Here is an 18,028-nt window from a genome sequence, read left to right as displayed (position 1 = left end):
GTTCTGTTTGATAGGAAAATGTGTACAGTTTCCTAATTGTGAGCCTCTAAATGTGCTCCAAGGGCAAGTATAATCAGTTCTTAAATGGATTTTGTAATGCTGCATACCTAATCAAGCTGTTTACCTTATAGGGAAGAGTTAAGTTTAATTCTCTGTTTTATTGGGAAGGGTGCTTATTATTAACACCCATTTCAATAAATTTTAAGTAATTTAAAAAGAAGCAGCAATCCCTGGAGAAAGGATGCAGGCAGAATTCTCTATTTGCTTTTCTGTTTTATTTACGTAACATGAGCAAAATTGCTTACCCTTTGCTTCCTCAGACATTTTGGTGGCATGGGACCAGGTGAGACAAAAACTGGTAATAATACATAAAATAGTACTGTCAGTTGGTTCTAATTTCCAATACTTCAATCTCAATTCTCTCTCTCTCTTCTAGTAACGATCTACCTTACTTTTAGCCGGAGTTTTCTCTAAGATAGTGGCCAGAGGGGGTGGTAATGAGGTCAGTACTTCAATTAAAACTTTACAAAGTGAGGTAGGCTAATGTGAAAGCTAATTCCGAGCTGTTGGTTCACGAACAGGATGACATTATACACGAGTAGTGACAAAAGTAACTCATACCACCTGTGTTACTAAAGAGAAGTCTGAATATTAAATATTTGTACGATGGGTGGCCCAAAATGGAAGGTTAAAAAACCAAGAAGGAAAGGGAATGTGAGGGAGGCAATTGATTAAACAGTTTGGTTTAGTAAGTATCCATCTTGTAATCTTTTAATAGTAATTATCTTGATCCACTCAAAAGTACAGTACTCACCACCAATAACTACTAAAACTTGGCACCCCATTCCTCCAAAAGTGCACCACCTTACAATTCAAACTCCTATAGCATTGCTTCTTGGCCTTTTGGCTAAGATCAAGTACAAACTCCTACGGTGTAACAATTGCAACACAATGAGAACTAGTGTTGAGTTTCTTGCGTGCCAGAGATTGCCCTAAGCATTTTACCTATATTAACGGAGAACAACTATCTGAGCTAGGTACTCTTACTATCTTTTATAGACAAGAAAAATGAGGCACAGAGAGGTTACATAATTTACTCAAGGTCACAAAACTAAGATGTGGTAGAGGTAGAACAAAATGTCCCAGATGCTCCTTTTCCAGTACCTCATAGCCAGAACTTCATCAGCAGCTACAATGTAGCAGAAGCTGGGTTCAATGTTTCACAGACATGATTTAATCTTGACAGCTACCTAGCTGGATACCAGATATCCATTCTTACACATGGGTAACTTTCCCAAACACAGCCAGCCACTTGGGAGGAGAAAAGCATTTGAACTCAGAGCTGCCTGACTCCTAAGCCTATCCCTGTCTGCATGCCACAGACCTTTGTACAAGCTACTTTGCTTTCTCTTCTCAAACATATTCTTCACTTTCTTGCCCTTGTGCCACTTCTCATGCCACTAAACCCATCAAGGCTTCATTGCTGTTCAACAGTATCTACAGTATCTAAAACTGAGTGCAAGGGCTTAAACAAATCATGGGGGGTGGGGGTGGGTGGGAATGAAACAGGAGGGAAAACTACATAATTGGTTTGTTACTGTTTATTTTTTCCCAACTTCATTTCCAAATGGACACTTTCTCTGTTTTTATCTTTACTGTTTGTTATTCCACACAATTGCATTCAAATTTGTCTTTTTTTTTTAAATACTGGAAATACATATTTCTATGGTTAAAATGGACGGATCATGACATTTTCTCTATACCCTATTTAATTACTTATAATTAAGAAAAAAATAAGTCCCAGTAAGAAAGCCTGTATTAAAATTATGCAAAATCAGTTATTATTAAATTTCACGGTTATATTAGTTTCTTATGGCTGTTGTCACAAATGATCACTAATTTAGTGGCTTAAAATAATCTGCATTTATTGTTTTACAGTTCTGGAGGTCAGAAGTCTGAAAATAGGTCTTAGAAGCAAAAATTAAAGTGCCTGCAGAGTTTCTGTTCCTTCTGGAGTCCCTAAGAGAGATCTGGTTCCCTTGCCTTTTCCAGCTTCTAGAGGCTGCCTGCCATCCTCGGCTCTTGGCCCTGCTGCCCATCTTCAAAGCCAGCAGGTTAGCATCTTCTCATTCCTCCCCCTGCCTGCTTACATGATCACATTGCCTCCTCTCTTCTAAGGACCTTTGTGATTACAATGGGCACCCAAAAATAATCCATCAAGATCCCCCTATGTCAACATCCTTTTTTAAAAAAAAAAAGATTTTATTGATTTATTTATTTGAGAGAGGGAGAGTGAGAGAGAGAGCACAAGAGCGGGGAGGGTCAGAGGGAGAAGCAGACTCCCCGCCGAGCAGGGAGCCCGATGCGGGACTCGATCCCGGGACTCCAGGATCATGACCTGAGCCAAAGGCAGGACGCTTAACTGACTGAGCCACCCAGGTGCCCCTGATGTCAATATCCTCAACTTCACCCGTCTGCAAGTCCCTTCCACCGTGTAAGGTAACATACTCACAGGTTCCAGGGATGAGGACATGGTTATCTTTGGGGAGATATTAGTCAGCCTAGCACAAATGTTCTGCTGTCATTTAGCATGAAACTGCCTGCCATGATGTGGCACACTTCTTGGGACTGGTTCAGTGCTAAGTGAAAGTCAGTGTCAAGGGTTATAAAATTCCACAATCTAGAAAGCACAGGAGGCATTAAGCAGCAAGAATCCAGCTCTCCAGGGCGGACCTGGTTTAACCAAAGGCCTCCAGAGGCAGGAGAGGTGTATTCTCGCCTCTCCCTCATCTCATCACCAAAAGTCCCTCTGAATGTCCCTATTAAGAGGTGGAAACAGCAGCTCACAAAAGCATCACATTAAAAAAAAAATTAATGAACTGTGACTCCCTGAGGAAATCAGGGTGTTGCTGGTTTGTGACAAGCAGCTCTTCCAGGAGTGAATCCTGGCAGAGATCCAGAACAAAGTCCTTATCTTTGGGGGACTGACAGCCCGCAGGAAAGGAAGGGGTAATGCCTTCCTGGATACAGACACACCAACTTCCCCTCAGCTTTGCCCATTCAGCTTCATTCTCCCCCATCAACACCCACTCATCAACACTAAGCCTTCTTCCCAGCTGTCTTCTTCCCCCTTCTCATTTTTAAACTGCTTCTACTTTTTGACTTCTTTTCTCTGCAACAAGTACTACCAAAAATCTGAAAGCCTTTTTTTTTTTTTTTAATTGTTACCATGGAGAGGGTAATTTTCTCATCAAGGAAAGGAGGCGGTGCTGAGGGTGAGGAAGAGCCACATATGAAAACTGAGAGTTAGCCTCTGTGTCTTTTCAACAATATCCAATTAAATCTTTTCACTACCATACACAAAACAACAAGAACACAGTGGGTGGCCAATTTAGCCCAAGGACTTGAATGAATCAGTAGGCTCTGAGATAATGTGTTGGGGGGCGGAGAGGGGAGTATGCCAGAGGTGGGGAGGCAGGCCAGTAATCCTGAAACAGGGAACTAATGAACAACGATCACTGATAGATAATTACTATGCAGTTGTTTGAATTGAGGTGGCTTTCTATCATTTTCAGGTAAATGACCTTCAGGATGGCAGAAGATTTTCTCCCAAATGATGAAATACTAACATGTACACAAACAAAACAGAGGGAAGAGACCTGTGAAATGTTCCTCAATGATAAGTTGAAAACAAAGTGGAAGAAAATTCAAATACAGAATCATCTGGTGGCGAAACATCAGTGAGCTTTTAATTAAGTCTAGAATTTTATATTTCAAACCAGAAAGAAATCTATCGCTGATTCACAGATGTGCCAATATTAAGAAAGACCCGAAATATTAATCCTCCGTTCTAATTCTCAGGAGATGAATCATACATAGGCTTTATTCTTTCTGATCATTCCGAGCAAAACCAAATTAAGAAATTTTTAAATGATGAGGTATCTCAAAGTACAATGGATAACTCATCATCTCTCTAGAAGAATCCTGCATAAATCCTGTACATAAATATTATGCCTAAAGGCTTGCATCAACAAGAGTAATCAAAGGAAAAGAAGTGCAAAATAGTCAAAGCATACATTTAAAATGTTGGTGGTGATGACATTAACAGCAAAAGTTGGGAGTTGAAGCGGTGTCTTGATTCTCTCTTTCCCATTACCCACTCCAGCTTTTAAAAACATGATGAGTTTGTTTCACAGAACATAATGATGAAACGTTTTAGATCTACAAAAAGGTACAGAGAAGATAAGGCTACAATTGAAGTCTATGACATGGCTCTGTCAGTCCATACACGCATCTGGTGTAAAAGTTAGAGCACGGACTCACTTGAATTCGTTCTTTAATGTAAAGGTTCATACTGGAGAGATGCTTATTTTTAAGAAGAGCAAAATTATTAGAAATTATTTTTGAAAACTATTTTAAGATCATAACCTTTGTCTACCTTGGAATTAGTCACAAAGTTGGGAGACCGAGAATAGCAAATAAGGGCACTACTCCAAAGCCCTAACCCAAATGCAGAGCACCAGGCAGCTCTACCCCAAGTCCACCCACCTATGATCTCATGTGACTTCACAGAAAATTCACTATCAGCCGGTTTGTTTACAATAAATGATTCTCCTATTGACAAAGCAGAAAATAGAGATAGATCAACAGGAAGAGAGAAAGAAAGAAAGGGAGAACGAAGAAAACAAAGAGGAAGCAAAGGAAAGAAGGGAGGAAAGAAGACAGAGAAGGAAGGGAAGAAGGGGGGAAGGAAGGGAAAGAGAGAGAAGGAACTCCAATTTATGGGATACTTGCTAATCTATTTCCTGTTAGCATTTTCTGCTTGCTACTTCACAACAGCACCAGACAAAAAGACTACATTATTCTAAATTAGAGACTATCAGATAAACAAATAAAAACTAAGATGATTTGCATGAAAAGGAAACAATAAGCTCTTTTCACAACACTGAGGGTTTCATTAAGCAAAGTTGTAAGGAAGAGCTACATATCTTTTCAATCTCTCAGTTATTGTCGAATCTGTAAATCACATGCCCCATTACCCCCATACAAGCCAGGGAGATACTCTCAGATAATAGTACTTCATTTGTGATTGAACCAACACAAAAGGGGTGCCTCTTCTGAATACATACAATGAATTTTTGATTTGGGGACTTCATGCTTTGTTTCCTTGTTAGACCACTTAAAATAATCAAATTTCTCATGTAGTTAGGGCACAAACAAAGATGAAAGAAATGTCTCACTTAAAATATTTGTGGATAAGGACAGAATCCTGGCAACAATACTTGTTGACCCAGGGGCGCCTGGGTGGTTCAGTGGGTTAAGCAGCCACCTCTTGGTTTTGGCTCAGGTCATGATCTCAGGGTCCTGGAATTGAGCCCTGCAAGTTCTGCACTCAGTGGGGAATCTGCTTGAAGATTCTCTCCCTCTGCCCCTCCGCCTGCTTGTGCACATGCATGGGTGCCCATATTCTCTCTCTCTAAAATAAATAAATCTTAAAAAAATCTTAAAAAACCAGTTGACACAGAGTTGGCTTGTTTACTAGACAGATATATTCTTAAGGCTCAATATCCTAAATCAAGGCAAACCTACATGTACATATTTCAACTGCCCATGATGATTTCTATAAGGAAGATAAGTTAGAGGAAGAAATTTGACCTTGGAGATTATAAATTTTTGAAGACTCTTGATGCATGTTAAAATGTCTGTGGCAAAACAAAACAAAAACCAAAAATCATTTTTCATGATAAAAATTATGAGTTATATGTTATGAAGTCTGTAATTTACTTTAAGATTCTTCAGCACAGATATTATACATGTGACAGTATGAATGTGTTAGCAGTCAGTTGCCTCAATCAGGAATTCGTATGGGGAATGGGGTCAGACTTTAATCAGAAAGGTCAGATTCCTGAGGCAGGTGCTACAAGCATTTTAACCATTTTAATCACAGTCAACACCAGAGGCCTTGCTAATGAGCAAAATGAATGTTAGAAATGAACTTTCTTTTAATTTAATTTTATTTTAAAGATTTTATTTATTTATTTGACAGAGAGAGAGAATGAGAGCATGAGCAGGGGGAGCAGCAGAGGGAGAGGGAGAAGCAGGCTCCCCGCTGAGCAGGGAGCCCGATGTGGGGCTTGATCCCAAGACCCTGGGATCACGACCTGAGCTGAAGGCAGACGCTTAACGACTGAGCCACCCAGGTGCCCCAGAAATGAATTTTCATTTATGAGATTAGTGTGATTCAAGATACATGTTTGGGTTAAAATATATTAGAGACACTTCTCATCTTTATCAGGACCAGATACAAAAATCCAGCAAGCTAATGACCCTGCACTTTCTGGAATGGTACCCAAGATTTGATGTCCAAACCATGTTGTATCTCTACACTGAATTCAAAGATTCTGATTGCATGATGCCCTCCCTAAGGTTAACTGAATCCTACCCTTAAATTTTAGAATATTCACGTCTGCCTTGACTAAATCTTTTACACAGATTGTGATCATAATACCTGATAGTGAGGGTAGGGGAGAGTAACCAACCCTTACTTACCATACTAAGCTTTTGCTACTGCTATTACCAAAAACTAATCTAACAGCTGTGCATAACAATATTAACCTAGGACAATAACCTTGTGCAAGCCACACACTTTAAAATTTATTCTTTTTTTAAAAGATTTTATTTATTTATTTGACAGACAGCGAGAGAGAGAATACAAGCAGGGGGAGCAGCAGGAAGAGGGAGAAGCAGGCTCCTGCGGAGCAGAGAGCCCGACGTGGGGCTCGATCCCACGACCCTGGGATCATGACCTGAGCCAAAGGCAGACGCTTAACCGAGCCACTGAGGTGCCCCTAAAATTTATTATTCTTTAAGGCAGTATAACCAGTACACAAACAATAGTTCCCTGTAATCCTCACCTCCTTCCATTCAATAATAGATTTAATTTTGTTCTTGGAGTATAACAATAAATTTCTCTCTCTTTGTAAACAGATAATGGGGATTAAGGAGGGCATTTGTTGTGACGAGCACCGCGTGTTGTAAGGAAGTGCTGAATCACTAAATTGTACACCTAAAACTGATATTACACCATATGTTAACTAACTGGAATTTAAATAAAAACCTAAAAAAAATTCTCTTTTGATTTCCTCGTGGTTGTATTTGTCCCACATGGTTTAATAACCAGATCTTTAAAGATTTCATTCCATCTCTGTGCACCATTTCCATCAATTGAATAATTTCACAATTCTACCTTGTCTGTCATCTATTATTACTCATACTATCAATTTTTCCCCCCACAATCCAAACAAGAACTGGGCCTAGGCACTTAGTTAAGAGCGCAGACAGTTATTTATATAATTATCCTATGAGCTGCACGCGTGTGGTGAGGGTTGGGGAAGGCGAAGAATGAGCTTGACCATAGCTGGATACTGGACATTAGTTTATGGAGATGCAAACTGTGGTGAGACCAATTTTTCTTACCCTACGGGTGCCTATCTGGGCTGCAAAATTATCCTGTTCTTTGACATTTTTATCTTAGCTCTTTGACAAGTTCTCTGTTGCTTTTCTGCTCAAGATTCAGATTCCTTATTATAGCTTCCCTGGGTATATTTTTTCAAAGGACAGTTGAAGATCATAAGAAAGCCTATTTTAATGTATCATCTTTCTTGAGCAAACACATTTTCATCGCTACTCTTTCTACTCCCCAGATATGTCCTAAAGAGTATTTCTCACTACTAAGGTTCAATATTAATATATGTTATATATGTAATTTGTATATGCAAATATATATATATATATATATATATATATATATATATATATATATATATATATATATATATGGGTGTGTATATACACATGGTTTCTTGCCAATAAGCCTGGGCTGGAATCCAGGCATTTACCAATGGTATTGCTTTGGGTAACTAACTTAACCTTTGTTTTTTTTTGTTTTTTTTTTAATTTTATTATGTTATGCTAGTCACCATACAATACATCATTAGTTTTTGATGTGGTGATCCACAACCCATTGTTTGCACATAACACCCAGTGCTCCATGCAGTACGTGCCCTCCTTAATACCCATCACCCGGCTAACCAATCCCTCGTCCCCCCTCCCCTCTAAAACCCTGTTTGTTTCTCGGAGTTAACTTAACCTTTCAGATTCATTTCCTTTATGAAACAAGTATAATACCAGTTAGCGTACACTACACTTGAGAGGATTAAACATATTAAATGCCATGTGCGTAGCACAGTGCCTGGTACATACTAGGGCAAAATAAATGGTAAGTATAAGCGCCCAGAATTTTATAGTAGCATATTATTTGGCCCAACATGTTTCGGCCAAAAGAAGTTTGTCAGAAGCAACTGGGCCAAAACCACATGCTCTATGTTTCAATAATGGCAGCTCAGCAACAATTCTGTGTCTTTAAGCATTTCTTTCCATATTTCAAAATCTGCTCTTTTTTCATATTCTTATATTTATTATTCAATATTTTTAATGGAAAAGTTGAACAAATCTAAATATCCAACATTGGAATTCTTTTCCGTAGTGATCATTTAAAGTTTCTTTTGCTGCTTTTACTTGATATAAAGAAACATTACACATTCATAACACTATATGGAAACATCATTCTGTAAAACAGGATAAATAACACCTATAACCCAACCCACCCAAAGACAATTCTAATTTTTATTATATGTAATTATAAATAAATATTTATATCAGTGGTGTGTATATACATATATATACACACACACATATATACAGATTCATGTGTATCTATCACTGCCCTAAGTGAACCTTTCTTATAGACTGTAATCATAACACCAGACAGTGAGGGTAACAGCATCCTAAGATTTTTGTCATATATGTGTGTGTGTGTGTGTGTGTGTGTGTGTGTGTGTGTGTGTGTGTGTATGACTACATAGACTATATATATATATCGACAGCCATATCTATCATCTATCTATCTATCTATCTACCTGTGTCTCCTCCCACAGCACTCCATATGGTTATGTGTAATCTTCACAGAAATATATGTGGTATGTGTTCTTATAAAGTAATATTTATGTACTTGGGTATGCAATAAATATTGCAACAAAACGATATCATACAGTACATACTGGCATATAATACAATGCAATTTGTTTTAGCAATCTACTCAGTTTTGGACATGTGATTTTTTTCCACCTGGTCCCTATGTGAAATAATGAACTTATCTGCACTGAGAAGCTGTAATATGCTTCCCAGGTTCCCCTTCAGCTGCTAGTAGTGCTTCTGGTAGACAATCTTCAGCTTGTCAACTCCCTTCTAGGAAACTGCCTTGGCTGAAGAGCATCATCTTTGTCACAAGTTTATATTTCCTTCCCTGAAAGCTCATCTCCAATGAGTGACTGGACCTGAAGTTATAAAGGGCTGGTCCTCTGTCCCCAAATCATAACAATTCTGAAGGGTCCCTTCAGCTTCAGGTTGCATGAGGCCCCTACTGGGAATGCTTCACAGCCCAGCTTCTCCTTCTGCCCCCTTCTGTTGACCCCAAGAGCACTCCCAAATAAACCTCCGGTATGCTCACCTGCATCTTAGCAACTGCTTCCCAGAAACCCAAGGTGTGACATTATCTTTAAGTAAATAAACACTAGGCAGTTGGCCTTAACATCCAGAACATTCTTGTTCTAAAAGTTTCCATAGTATAGAGGCAAAACTTTCCCATAATAGCATGCACATTTTCTTCCCATTCCCCCTTCAGCAAGTAATTGGAGATTTAAGGTAAGAATGATTAAGAAGAAAGAAGGTGCAAATATCCTTGCATATCACCCTGGGCTCAAACACACCTGTCTCCAGCCACTGAGTTTCTCAAAGCCATCTCATCTTTGACTTGAGGCACACTCATCATACTCCACTCCATTTTCTAAAAACCTGTTTCAGCAGAAGGTGCTCTTCTCACTACTCTCCAAGCATTTCTTTCTAATCCAAGTAAAAAATTCTCATCTATTAGGAAAACACACATTTTCTGAAGCACTTGGACAACAATTCAAGTAAAACAAGTTTCTCTCTTTTTAAAAGTTTTTATCATCAAGTGACAAGGGGCTTTGAAACACTACCATTGCCCTTTTGATTCCATCTCAGATTTGAAAGTTTGATTTATTTATGCTGCAAAAATAGCTATCATGATTAATTGGTTTTTCAAGTGTCTATCATTTTTCACCGAGGATAATTGCTGTGATTAGCAAGAGGAACCACCATACAAACCTACTGAATCCTCTAAAATTAATATTTGTTTTAAAGAGTGACTTTACTTAATTGTCTACTCTGATGAATGATGTAAAATACTACTGTTACGTTGCAGCAAAAAGAAAATGTGACAAGTAACACACAGGTAGAACAAATACAACTGCAGAGTTGAGATTTATTTACAAAGATCTTAAAGCATGCTTTTAATTCTGATAACTACACTGTGACAAAGAGTTTTCTGTCCCAGTTTTACACTCAAACTGAGAACCGTAGAAGTTGTGTAACTTGCCAGTAACATATAAGGCAAGGTTTTAGATGCCTGACTCCAGAAAAGCTCATACCACTTCTGCAAATATGAGAAAAAGCAGGACACCTGTTCACATATTATGCAAGTTCCTCTATATTTGAGGAGAGGGTGGAGTGGCTAAATTACAACAACAGTGTTCTTTGCTCAATTTTTGTTATGAATTAAAGCTGACATTTGGATATGTCATCAAAGACTTGAGAAAGGAAAAAAAAGGATAAAAAAAGGAATGAAATAAGGTAATGACAAAATATTTCCTGGTTTTCAGTGTTGGAAATCCTTGTTTATACATGTTTATGTGATACATTATATTTCTCTAGACGTTTAATGAAAGAAAATGAATATATATGTTCATTTTGATTTCTTTAGAAATGAGAAAAGATGGTATTCTGTGTCTTCTTTCTCTTTCCAGCTTTTAAATCCCACAATTAGTTATATAACGCTACTGAGAAATAGGAAAATTTAACGAAACAAAAAATGAACCATGTATATAAGATGGTTAGTTTGGTTATAAAGAAATTATATTTCATTTAAATACTGACTTCTCTGGGAAATCTTTCTTGACATGGAATAGTGACTAGAGTAGGTATACTTTTTTTTTTTTTTTAAAGATTTTATTTATTCATTTGACAGAGAGGGACACAGCGAGAGAGGGAACACAAGCCGGGGGAGTGGCAGAGGGAGAGGGAGAAGCAGGCTTGCCGCAGAGCAGGGAGCCCGGTGCGGGGCTCGATCCCAGGACCCTGGGATCATGACCTGAGCCAAAGGCAGTCGCTTAAGGACCAAGCCACCCAAGTGCCCCTAGAGTAGGTATACTGTTAACCTTTACAATATCTCATTCTATAAAACCAAGGAATGAGGGTGGAGACTTCCATGCTCCTTGCCACAGTGATTTGTTTAGGTGTGAGTGTATGACTTAAGCCAGTCCCATCAGAGAGAAGCTTGGCACTTTCATTTGAAGGTCAAGAAAAGAAAGTTTTCTTTGCTTTTTAATATAGTATGGTATGCAAAATATATACTATAACAGTTATGACAATGTTGAAGGGCAAAATTGAGCAATGAGCTGGGGTCTTGGGTATGCCATGCCTGAAGGCCACATAATAGTTCCGTTTTATAAGCCAATAATTTCTTTTCTTCTTAAAGCCAGTTTGAGTTGGATTTTCTATAAGTTGCAATTGACGATATTCTCATTTATGGTCAAATTTAATTTAAAGGAATATACTGTTTTTACCCAATCATAGAATCTATTTCATCATACTTCAATTGTCTTTTTACTTTTTGGCTTTCTCAAATAGATTGTAAACAATGTCAACTTAACATAAGGTTTTCCAAGAAAGAATCCATACATCATATAATTCAGTTTGCAAAGTATTGACACTTATTTACTTTTCTTTATCTCTATATAAGGTGACTATATATCCAGTTTATCCTGGACAAGCTTAGTTAACCCCTGTTCTCTGGCATAATTAATAATGGCACATATTTTCCTTCTGGAGAGTATTATGATTTAGGCAACAAAGCATATAATAGAGTATAAGCTGAGTTTTAAAATCAGCCACATTCTTGCCCTTTGTAAACTCAGTATGACAGGCAAGTGCCCTTAAACTGCCACCTACTTGTGACAACCTCATAGACAGAAGGAACTAACATTATAGACCTCATCCCCCTTAGGAATCTTCAGCTTCCCTTTGTTGCATTCTTTCAGAATCTCTTAGCAAGCAACCTGCTAAAACTTGATGAATGGGGTCACAAGATACCCTGACTGGAAAAGCAACTGTGTCATGTCTTTAAAAATGAATAACAGGTATATTTCCTTTTTTACTTTTAGATGGCAGGTATGGCTCTGTCCCTGAAGTCTGGATTTCCTTGCCCTCAAAAAGCGTTAAGAGTTCTTTGTTTTGGAAAACCTTGGATTTTAGGAAATGATCTAGAATAACTGAGACCCCTATGCAAGGAAAAAAAAAAAGCAGACTTGTTATATCCACCAAGAGATTTCTTTGCTGTGTACTCAAAGGCCTTTCAAAGGCTCTTGAAGGACACTGATGGAAAGGGGAACCCTGAAAAATGACCAACACAGTGAATTCCCCAACTATCCAGAAGAAAGATTCTGAGCCACATTTTATTTGATTTAGAAAAAAATGAAGACACAGAACATGTCTTATGCTTTAGAGTTGAGAAAGAATTCAACAGGCCTTTATCTGTAACTTTATAAAGGATTATTCTAGGATCTTTCCATGTCAACAGAAAATAGACTCAACCCTCAAAACCAAACAAATTCATTTTTAACAGTAGATTTTAAGAATGTGATAGCATGATTAGACAGTAATAATATTTGGGGGGCAAGGAATTGCTTTTCTAATGGGAAAACTCTAATTGACATCTGCACAGAGTTTCTGATGACGGTAAAAAAAAAAAAAAAATCGCACCTCAGCTTTAGAGAATTTGCAGGTCGGTTCTATATTCTATTCACTGAAAGAATTATAGGCCACCTAGTCCTAACATCAAAATATAAATAAAACTGAGGGAAGAAAAAGAAGCAAAACAGGGCTTTAGCATTAAGATTATACCTTGGGGCCCCTGGGTGGCTCAGTTGGTTAAGCGACTGCCTTCGGCTCTCATTCTCTCTCTCTCAAATAAATAAATAAAATCTTTAAAAAAAAAAAAAAAAGATTATACCTTGAAAAACAAAACCCAAAAAACAAGATGTTGAAAAATGCCAGTTGGTATCATGATCGCATACAAAGAGTTGCCACATAATTAGAGGTTATCTGAAATAAGCAGGTGTGTACTGGGAGACCAAAAAGACAAAATGATCAAAAAATAATCAGCCCCCCACACCTCCGCCTCCAGCCTTACAAAATGCTTAAAATCACAACCCCTAAATTATCTGAAGAAACTTTCAATGTAAGGGAATTAATATATATTTCTTTTTAAAGAAGCAGATATGACACATTTTATATGACTTGAATAGTGGATAAAAAGTTTAACACAAAAGTTTAAAAGCAGATACGATGCAATTTGGAAGCTGGCCAAGTAAAGGGTCTTTCTAAGCGATTTAAAACCAATTAACTTTTACTTTGAAACTTAAGCTTTAAGGGTCAAAGAAAGAAGAGAAATAAGCTAGAACATGCCTCCTGGTTGTGAAACACATATTTAAAGAGACAAAGACTCGGAGAAGCATCTGTGATTATAAGCTCTCTGCTTTTTATTGAAAAAGTAGTTTTCTATTCAGTAAACAGGAGTTAAGGAAAATAAGTGAGTGAAACCTCCCTATCAGCTAAGTCTACTTAAGATCCATCATGTCATATGATAGGTTCTTTTGAGAAAACAACACTAGAATCAGAATTACCAAGGGTATCTACTTACAGGCCCAGGGATAGCTGACATTTGACACACCGACAAGCAGTAGTCTCCACATTTTTCTGACTGAACACATCTACTATTTGAAAAAATTATGGCCCATACATACCAATCCATACTCAAATTTTATAGATGTACAACTTCATTTAGTAGGCATTTTAGAAAACATCAACAAAATATTAACTTTTAAAGAATGAGAGAAAAATAAATGTATATAGACTATATGGTTCTTATATATTCCCATTGAGGATCTCTGTAACTAAACAGTCAAAGGAAGAGACAAAGCTTTCCACTTAACAATAACAACAACAACAAGACAACATGAAAAGTGCGCGATTTTGGTTTTTTAGACTTTACATGGAAAAATGCTAAAATGTATACAGGCATTTAATGCCCTTAAATGATGCTCTATATTGTGTGCTTCTCGTTAAAACTCATGCAGGTTTTAATAATTAATCAATATTTAAAATATAAATCATATGTAATTTATAAATATATCTTTATAGACAAAACTGATTTTATAGAAAACTGTTCTAAATTCTTTCCCTCAGATATTCATTCTGGAGAAAGCCTTGTTACTTGGTCCCTGGTAGGGAGACCACAAATGCCATCCTCATAACAACTTCCCAAATTATAGACAGTGGTAAAAGACAAGCGTTCTAAAAGATTAATTTGATAAAAACAAATGCATATAGAGAAATCAAGTGACTCACAGAGACATGCTGTTTTGAATAAGATAACCTTCTCTAAACTGTGCTCCTCAAGATGTTCCATACAAACAAATTCCATGGAGAAATGCTGAGCTAAATGATGCGAACATTCCTGCAGGACTTTTCAGTGACTTTGCCATGTTGATGTACACTGTAGATCCCTATGACAGTCAAAGTCCATGCACATTTCTCAGCTTATTTGGCTTTTTCATGAGGAACATTTGTCAACATCTGATGGATCTAATGTCTGGGGAAATGTTGAGATACTCAAGCCCCTAAGGACAATAGTGTATTTCTTAGTGAAAATCTTAATATTCATCATTTTCCATTTTTTTTTTTTTACAGCATAAAATAGACAACTGAAATTATGAGAGGCACGAGGGGCTGATCTTGTTGGAGCATGTGGTGATGAAGAAGAAGGAAAAATCTAGGAGCCTGGGCCTTGGGATAGTGCTGCAGTGAAGAGAACATGTATGACAAACAGCACAGGCCTGTGGTGGCAGGTAGCAAAGACCATGCAAAGCAGCTTTAAGATGACAGGAGAAGGGCAACACAGACAAGGGAAAAAAAAAACTTGCTCTTTTAAAAAAAATTTACATTAAATGAGCCATATTACGCATTTTCCTGTTTGATCAAGTTAGCACTGGTAATCTTTTAAGTGTACATTTTTCCTTGAACTCCATGGGTGTGTTTGGATCTTTATAATTCAGAATATTAAAAATGATGACCTAACACTATGTATAGTGATGCTAATGGACCTCTTCCAGAATATGGCAGGCTAATTAAGTTATTGTCAAAGTGACTGCTTTCTCTATATAGAAGCAAAGAGATAGAAATGAATAATATATTTTTCCTTAATTTTGTTTTATTGATAACTGAAATAAATTTAAACAGAGTACATGCATGTTATAGCTACTTACAACAGCACTGGCCAACAGTACTTTCTGCAGGGATGGAAATGTTCTATATATGTGCTGTTCACTATGGTAGTCACTAGTCACATGTGCGATTTGAAATGAAGCTAGTGCGACTAAAGTGATTTTTAAAGTGTAATTAATTTTGTAATTTTTTTAAATGATGGAAATGGTTTATATTTTGATTGTGGTTATACCCAACATTTAATAAACCCTACTTAAAAATAAAACAAAACCAGGGCACCTGGGTGGCTCAGTCGTTTAAGTTGTCTGAGTCTTGGTTTTGGCTCAGGTCATGATTTCCGGGTTGTGGGATCGCCCGACATCGGGCTCTGCACTCAGTGTGGACTTTGCTGGAGATTCTCTCCCTCTCCTTCTCTCTCTGCCCTGCCCCCACCCCTCCCCCCCGCTCCTGTGCTCTCTAAATAAATAATAAAATCTTAAAAAAATAAAACAAAACGAAGACAATTTTACCAAAAAACAGAAACCATTACAATGCAAACCTTATTGCCAATTTTTAAACTACAATGTCAAAAGCTTTTAAAATTCATGTGGAAAAATAAAACCTTCCAGGTTTCCCTAAATGTATATTAAGTATGAAATAGCATTCTACTCTCTGTAATTTAAAGAAAAGAGCAAGTGAGAAGTCCTGAGTCAACATTGCGTCATATGCAACAGAAGCATGTCTTTCCAGAGTCACTCTCTGGGACAGAAGATGGACAAGAACTATTCTTCATCTTTGCTTGAGCACTTGAAAAAGATGCCTCTGCTTTCTGACCACCATGGTATCTGATCTGATATCCACTGTCATTCTGATTGTCTTCCCCTCTGGCTGCTTTCAAGATTTTTTCCTTGTCCTTAGTTCTCAGAGTTTAATTATGATGTGTCTTGACAAGGGTCTCTTTCAGTTTATCCTGTTTGGGGTTCTCTCAGCTTCTGGAATCTGCAGGTTTATGTCTCTGGCCATACTTGGGAAATTCTTGGCCATTATTTCTTCTAGGACTCTGTCAGTGCCAACCTTACTCCTCTCCTTTCAGAACTGTGATGGCACAGTATTGGATCTTCTGTCCCACAGGTCCCTGAAGCTCTGTTCACCTCCCTCTATTTTCTCTCCGTATTTCAGGTTGGCTAGTGTTCATTGTTCTATCTTCCAATTCACAGTTCTTTCTTCTTGCTCCCCTCCACTTGGCTGTCAAGTCCACCCACTGAGCCCTTTATTTTGGTTATTGCATTTTTTTTTTTCAGTTCAGAAATTTCCATTTGGGTCTTCTTTAAATCTGTTTCTGCTGAGGTTATTTTCTTTTCATCATTTGTTGAAGTGTTCATGATTGTTCACTGAAGCATTCTTAGGATGGCTGCTTCAAAGTCCTTGTCAGGTAACTCCACCATCTCTGTCAGCTCTGGGTTGGCATCCAGTGATTGTCTTTTTTTGACTCAGTTGGAGATCTTCCTCTTTCTTGGAGATCTTGGAGATCTTTCGTCCTTGTTTTTAATTGAAACCCGGACATTTCTGTCCTGTGCTATGAGACACTGGATCTTACTTAAATCTTCCATTTAAGCTGGCTCCTTCATCCCAGCGGGGACTGAGGGGGCTGGGGCGGGTACCTTCTCTTTCCTGAGAGGTAGAGGCAGGCAGAAGTCCAAACTCACCATGCAGCCACCACTGGCGCCACAAAATCGGAGGGCTCTTTACCACCTGAAGGGGTTGAGAGCTTTAGCTCCTACAAGGCCTTGATGGTGGGCATGGAGGTGCTCCAGTTCTGAGTGTTCGGCTGGAGTACAACAGTTATTGTCTAAAAGGTTTGTCTTACCAGGGCTACCTGTTGCCCGATCCTTCAGTGAAAGAACAGGCTTTTAATTTTGGTTTGTCTGTGCCCTCTGGCATTTCTGAATTTCTGGCTTCTTCAGCTCTAAGTCTGGGATAAATGAGGCAAAAAGAAAACCCAGGGAGCTCACCACTGTGTCACTCTGTGGATCTGGAAATCTGGAGCTGGCCTGCCTTCTCTCTACCTTTGTAATAAATGCTGGAATATTCTGAGGCCGGCAGGCAGACGGCAGGAGGACCATGAAAATCTGCGGGGTGCCAGATGGAGATGTTGTAGGAGTGCCACTGCTTCAGGTAGAAAGCACCACTCACCATGCTGGCTGTGTCCAGGAGCTGCCGCTCCATGTACCTTTCCAGCAGCGACATCGTACCCACTCTCACCTACGTTCATGTCCCCCAGAAGCACGATCTTTCCATCAGGCTTCCTCAACTTTCAGCAGGAAGGCTCCCTCCTGCTCCCTTTGCCAGTCTGGCCAGTGTATCCTGGGTGCCACTGGAGCAGCCGGCCCCTGCCCCTAGGTCACTCGGACCTGGGACCCGTGAGAACCCAGACTCCTGGGAACCTGGACTCACAGGGACCCCGAACTTGCAGGGACCCACTGGGACTCTCCCATTCAGACACCTGGGAGGATGGAAGAGGAAATGCCTCAAGTTTAACTAATTCAAATTTAAATAGCCACATTTAGCT

General features: G+C 38.5%; 1 protein-coding gene across 2 annotated transcripts in view; it reads right to left on the bottom strand.

Moving 5' to 3' along the window:
• Positions 1-18,028, bottom strand: part of DMD (dystrophin) — a 2,214,577-nt gene that overhangs the window by 607,834 nt on the left and 1,588,715 nt on the right. The gene's annotated exons all lie outside the window — the stretch shown is intronic.

This window comes from Zalophus californianus, chromosome X (genome assembly GCF_009762305.2).
Source record: "Zalophus californianus isolate mZalCal1 chromosome X, mZalCal1.pri.v2, whole genome shotgun sequence".
Lineage (NCBI taxonomy): Eukaryota > Metazoa > Chordata > Mammalia > Carnivora > Otariidae > Zalophus > Zalophus californianus.
The sequence above is the reverse complement of the archived record's forward strand: the minus strand, read 5'-3'. Positions and strand labels throughout refer to the sequence as shown.